The sequence below is a fragment of the Dasypus novemcinctus genome, chromosome 10, assembly GCF_030445035.2.
Source record: "Dasypus novemcinctus isolate mDasNov1 chromosome 10, mDasNov1.1.hap2, whole genome shotgun sequence".
Taxonomy (NCBI): Eukaryota; Metazoa; Chordata; class Mammalia; order Cingulata; family Dasypodidae; genus Dasypus; species Dasypus novemcinctus.
In genome coordinates, this window is record NC_080682.1 from 38,612,765 (window position 1) to 38,619,166 (window position 6,402).

Here is a 6,402-nt window from a genome sequence, read left to right on the forward strand (position 1 = left end):
ACATCTTCACAATATTTAACCTTCCAATCCATGAACAAGGGATGTCTTTCTATTTGTTTAGATCTTCATTGATTTCTTTTAGCATTGTTTTATAGTTTTCTGTGTATACTTCTCTGGTTAAATAGATTCCTAGGTATTTGGGTTTTTATTGCTATTGTAAATAGAATTTTTACTGATTTCCTCCTCACATCATTCAATACTAATGTAAAAAACATTACTAATTAAAAGAGTATTACTGATTTTTGCATGTTGATCATGTATCCTGCCACTTTGCTGAACTCATTTTTCATTTCAAGTAGTTTTGTTGTAGACATTTAGAATTTTCTAAATATAGGATCATGTCATTTGCAAATAGTGACAGTTTTACTTCCTCTTTTCCAATTTGGATGCCTTAATTTTTTTCTTGTCTAATTGTTCTAGCTAGAACTTCTAGTACAATATTGAATAACAATGGTGACAGTGGGCAGTTTTTTCTTGTTCCTGGTCTTAGAGGGAAAGTTTTCAACCTTTCCCCATAGAGCAAAATATTGGTTGTGGGTTTTTCATTTATGACTTTTACTATAGTGAGAATTTTTTCTTCTATTCTTATCTTTCGAAGTGTTTTTATCAAGAGAGATGCTGAATTTCATTGAATGCCTTTTCTTGAAATCTCGTGGGATTTTTTCTTCAATTTGTTAATATGGTGTATTACATTGATTGATTTTCTTATATTGAACCAGCCTTACATACCAGGAATAAATCCCATTTGGTTGGGATATGTGATATCTTTTGATATGCTGTTGGATTCAAATTGCAAGGATTTTGTTGAGAATTTTTGCATCTATGTTCATTAGATTGCTCTGTAAATTTATTTTCTTGTAGTGTCTTTATCCAGCTTTGGGTGATTTTGGCTTCATAAAAGCCTTGGGTAATTTTCCCCCCTCTTCAATTTTTTTGGAAATTTTTAAACAGTATTGCAGTTAATTATTTTCAAAAATGCTTGGTCAAATTCACTTGTAAAGCCTTCTGGTCGTGGACCTTTCTTTTTGGGAGATTTTTGATGACAGATTCAATCTCTAAATGTGATTGGTTTCTTAAGTTCTTGTAATTCTTGTAGCATCACAGTACGTTGTTTCCTGCATTTCTTGGAATATGTCCATTTCATATAGATTTTCTAGTTTATTGGCATACTGTTTCTCCTAATATCTTTTTTTTTCTTTTTTAAAATTTATTTTTAATGTTACATTCAAAAAATATGATGTCCCTATATACCCCCCACTCCCCTCACCCCACTCCTCCACCTATAACAACAACCTCCTCAATCATCATGAGACATTCTTTGCATTTGGTGAATACATCTCTGAGCACTGCTGCACCTCATGGTTAATGGTCCACAACATAGCCCACACTCTCCCACAGTCCACCCAGTGGGCCATGGGAGGACCTACAATGTCTGGTAACTGTCCCTGCAGCACCACCCAGGACAACTTCAAGTCCCAAAAATGCCCCCACATCACATCTCTTCCTCCCACTCCCTACCCTCAGCAGCTACCATGGCCACTTTCTCCACACCAATGCCTCATTTTCTTCGATTATTAATCACAATAGTTCATGAATAGAATATCAATATCCTTTTATGAACCTTTTTATTTCTGTGGGGTCAGTTATAACTTCCTTCCTTCCATTTCTGATTGTATTTATTGTCATCTTCTCTCTTTTTTTCTCTGTACGTGTGACTAGGGGTTTGTCAGTTTTATTGATCTTCTCAAACAACCAGCTTTTGGTTTTGTTGATTTTCTCTGTGTTGTTGGTGTTGTTCTCAATTTCATTTATTTTTGCTCTAATATTCATTATTTCTTTCCTTCTGTTTGGTTTGGTATCCCATTAGTTTTGATAAATTGTGTCCTCATTTCCATTTGTCTCAATATATTTACTAATTTCACTTGCAAATTCTTCTTTGACCCACTGGTTATTTAGGAGTGTTTTGTTTAACATTTACATATTGCAAATTTCCTGTCTATCATTGATCTCCATTTTCATTCCATTATGACCTGAGAAGGTATTTTGAATAATTCCAATCTTTTTGTATTTATTGACAGTTGCATTGTGCCCTAACATGTGGGTCTACTCTGAAGAAAGATCCATGGGCACTTGAGAAAAATATATAACCCACTGAGTTTGGATGCAATGTTCTGTATATGTCTGTTAGGTCTAACTAGGTTATAATGTTCAAGTTCTCTATTTCCTTATTGCTCTTCTGTCTAGTTGTTATATCTAATGATATGAGCGGTTTGTTGAAGTTTCCAGTCATTATTGCAGAGATGTCTATTTCTCCTTTAAATTTTGCCAGAGATTGTCTCATGTATTTAGGGGCATCCTGGTTAGGTGTGTAGATATTTATTACTGCTAGTTCTTCCTGGTTGATTGTCCCTTTCATTCTATGTAATGATCTTCTGTATCTCTGTGTTATCTGATATTAGTTTATCTAACCCTGCTCTTTCTTGGTTACTGTTTGCATGGAGTATCTTTTTCCAGGCTTCCACTTTCAACTGGTTTGTATCGTTAGGTCTGAGGTGAGTCTCTTGTGAGTAGTATACAGATGAGTCATGTTTTTCTTTTCTTTCTTTTTTTATCTATTCTGTAAACCTATATCTTTTGATTGGGGAGTTTAATTCATTCACATTCATGGTATTACTATAAATATATTATTCATTTCTACCATTTTATTTTTTCATTTTCATATGTCATATTTGTGTCTGTCTTTTTATTCTTTTGGTTATCATTTACAATATTATTTCTTCTATCCTCTCCTCCAAGCCTCTCTCTCCTATCTTTTTCTTTAAGGCTCTAAGGGCTCCTTTAATATATCCTGCAAAGGGGGATTATTTTTTATGAACTCTCTTGCTTTGTGTTTGTCTGAGAATCTTTTATGCTCTTCTTCATATTTGAAGTACAGTTTTGCTGGATCAAGAATTCTTGGCTGGCAATTTTTCTCTTTCAGAATCCTAATTGTATCATACCACTGTCTTCTCACTTTCATGGTTTTGGATGAGAAATCTGGGCTAACTCTTATTAGGCATCCTTTGAATGTGATAGTTTGCTTCTCCTTTGCTGCTCTCAGAATTTACTTTTTATCTTTGACATTTGACATTCTGAGTAGTGTGTGTCTTGGAGTCAGTCTATTCTGATTTATTCTCATTGGGTATAGTGCACTTCTTAGACAAGTACGTTCATTTCTTTAATGACAGTTGGGAAACTTTCAGCTATTATTTCCTCAATTACTCTTTCTGCTCCTTTTGCTCTCTCCTCTCTTCCTGGAATTCCCATGACAAATGTGTTGTACTGTTTCAGGTTGTCATTCAAATTCCTGAATCCCTACTTAATTTTTTTTTCCATTCTTTTCTCTTTGTTCTTTTCTCTCCTTCAGTTTCAGCTGTTCTGTCTTCAGTATCATTTATTTTTTCTTCTATCATTTCAAGTCTGCTGTTGTATGCCTCTCCTGTGTTTTTTTATCTCATCTATTGTGTCTTTCATTCCAATGAGCTCTGTTACTTTTCTATTCAGGATTTCAAATTATTCTTTGTGCTCTCTCAATGCTTTCTTGATATCATTTATCTCTGTAGCCATGTTGTCTTTCAAATCATGAATTTGGTTTTGGAAATTTGTGTGCATCTCATTAATTAGTCATCTCAAATCCTGCATCTTTTCTTGGGCCTTGGTATATTCCTTTTCTTGGGCTACATCTTCCATTTTCTTAGTATGGCTCAACATTTTTGATGTCTAATCTTTGTTGATTTGTTCACTCAGGGTCACAAATTATTTCTTTTTTGTAGGGATTTAGTGGCAGGAGGCTGTGTGTTATAGCTGCTATTTAATTATTGGTTCAATATCAATTTTTAGGATTGTCCCTGTTATGTGCTCTAATCTGGGCTCTGGACCCAGTAATGGGTACAGAATTTCTTTCTAAGACCTTTGGGGATTGAGGCTATAAGGCCAGAAAAAGCCTCTCTTACTTTTTGACTTTTTATTTTCTCACATGTGCTTTCTTTATCTGCCAGAAGATGACACTCTTTGGCAGTCCTCTCACTTTAAAACCTTGTCAGTGTGTGTTTACTGCAACGCTGGGAGGATCAATGTGATAATAAACCCTGCCTGGAGGCTAATAGCCTTATAATTCAAACTTTCTCAGAGACAGTTCTCCAGACTTCTCTGGCAGTCCCCTCCCTTTTTCTGGGTAGGAAATAATTTCACTCCCTTCTGTGTTCTCAAAGGGACACCAAATGCAATGAATGTCTCATGATGATGGACAAGGTTGTTATTACGGGTGTAGGAGTGAGGTGAGGATGGTGGGGGGTATATGGGAACCTCATATTTTTTTAATGTAATATAAAAAAAATAAAGACAAAAAAAATAAAGTGAATTGCAGCTAAAAAAAAAAAAAAATCAGACCTGGCCAGTAGAGAAGGAGATTAAGAGTGTCAGATCTCTTTAGTGCAGAATGTCTTTTGTCTCTTGCTGGCTCCCAAGGCAAAAAATGGCACCATCCCACCCAATCTGGAAAGGCTCCTGGGATACAGCAGACCAAATTTGTGGGTCAGAAATTGAGCCAGTCTCAGGCTATGTCCCCCTCTCTCCCCTTTCTTGGGACAATGGATCCTTGGAGCCTCCATTGTCTGTGGCCAGCTCAGAGACTTGAGAATTTGAAAGTGTCTTTAGTGTGGGGGAGGGTGCTGGCAGTAACAGCCACTGGTTTCAAATCACAGTTTTGCCATTGTGATTTCCCTCATTTGTCTCTCTCTCTTTTTGCAGTGTCTCATTTTTCCTGGTGTTCTAAACCCTAGCAGATTTTTTCCAGGCCATTTCAGCCTGTCCTCTAGCTATTTTTCTGGGAGAAAAGAGAGTTCCTTGTCTCTCTAGTCTGTCGTCTTTCCAGAAGTCCCTCCAAAATAGATTTAAAATACAAAACTGTTATAACAGATGGAGAAGTTCATTACATATTATTGAAAGGGGCAGTTCACCATGAAGAAATAGCTATAATAAATATTTATGCACCTAATCTGGAGCTACAAGAAACAAGAAACACATACTGGAAAAACTGAAACAAGAAATGGATGTCTCTATAATAAGAGTTGGAAAATTTAATACTCCACTGTCTAAATTGGATAAAAATAACTGGTCTGAGGTTAAAGAAGAAACAGAGAGCTTGAATATTAATATATCTAAGAGACATTTATAGAGCCTTACACCCCCAAATAGTAGGATATACTTTCTTTTCAAGTGGACCTTTCTCCAATATAGACAACATGTTGTGTTACAAGACAGGTGTCAATAAATTTAAAAGATTAAAATAATAAAAAACACTTTCTCTGGTCATAGTGAAATGAAGCTGGAAATCAATAATGGACAGAAAAGAGGAAAATACACAAATTTATGATGATTAAGCAACACACTCTTAAATTATCAGTAAGTCAAAGAAGAATGTGCCAAAGGAATCAGTAAATATCTTTAGATGAATTAAAATGAGAACACAACAAGTCAAAACTTATGAGATACAGCAAAAGTAGTGCTGAGAGGGAAATTTATAGGCCTCAGTGCTTACATTTAAAAAGAAGAATGGGCTAAAATTGAAAACCAGACTGCATACTTGGAGGAATTGGGGGGGGGGGGGAACCTAGCAAACTTGTCACAAAGCAACTGGAAGGAAAGAAATAAAGAGTAGAGCAGAAATAAATGAAATTTAGAACAAAAAAAAATCAACAAAACCAAAATTTGGTTCTTTAACAAAAATCAACAAAATCTAAAAACAGTGAGACTGACAAAGAAGAAAAGAAAAATGCAAATGAAATAAAAATGAGAAGGGGGAGATCACTGACTGCAGAAATGTGAGATCATAGAAGAATACTATGAACAACTGTACATCAAAAAACTACAAAATGTGGATGATATGGACAAATAGTTAGAAACACATGAACAGCCTACACTGACCCTACAAGAAAGAGAAGACCTCAACAAACTAATCACAAGTAAAGAGATTGAAACAGTCATCAAAAACCTCCCCCAAATGAAAAGCCCAGAAACCCAGGGCCTAATAGCTTCACAGTTGACTTCTAGCAATCATTCAAAGATGGTTTAATATCAATCCTGCTGAAGCTCTTCCAAAAAATTGAGCAGGAAAGAATGCTACCAAAATCATTCTATGAAGCTAACATCATCTTACTACAAAAAAAAAAAAAAAAAAAAAAACACAAAACAAACAAAAAACAGATAAAGATACTATTAAAAAAAATGACAGACCGATTTTTTCTAATGAATATAGATGCAAAAATCTTCAGCAAAATACTCCCAAAATGAATTCAAAAGCACATTAAAAGAATTATGCATTATGATCCTGTGGGTATTATCCCAAGTATGCAAAGGTGGTTC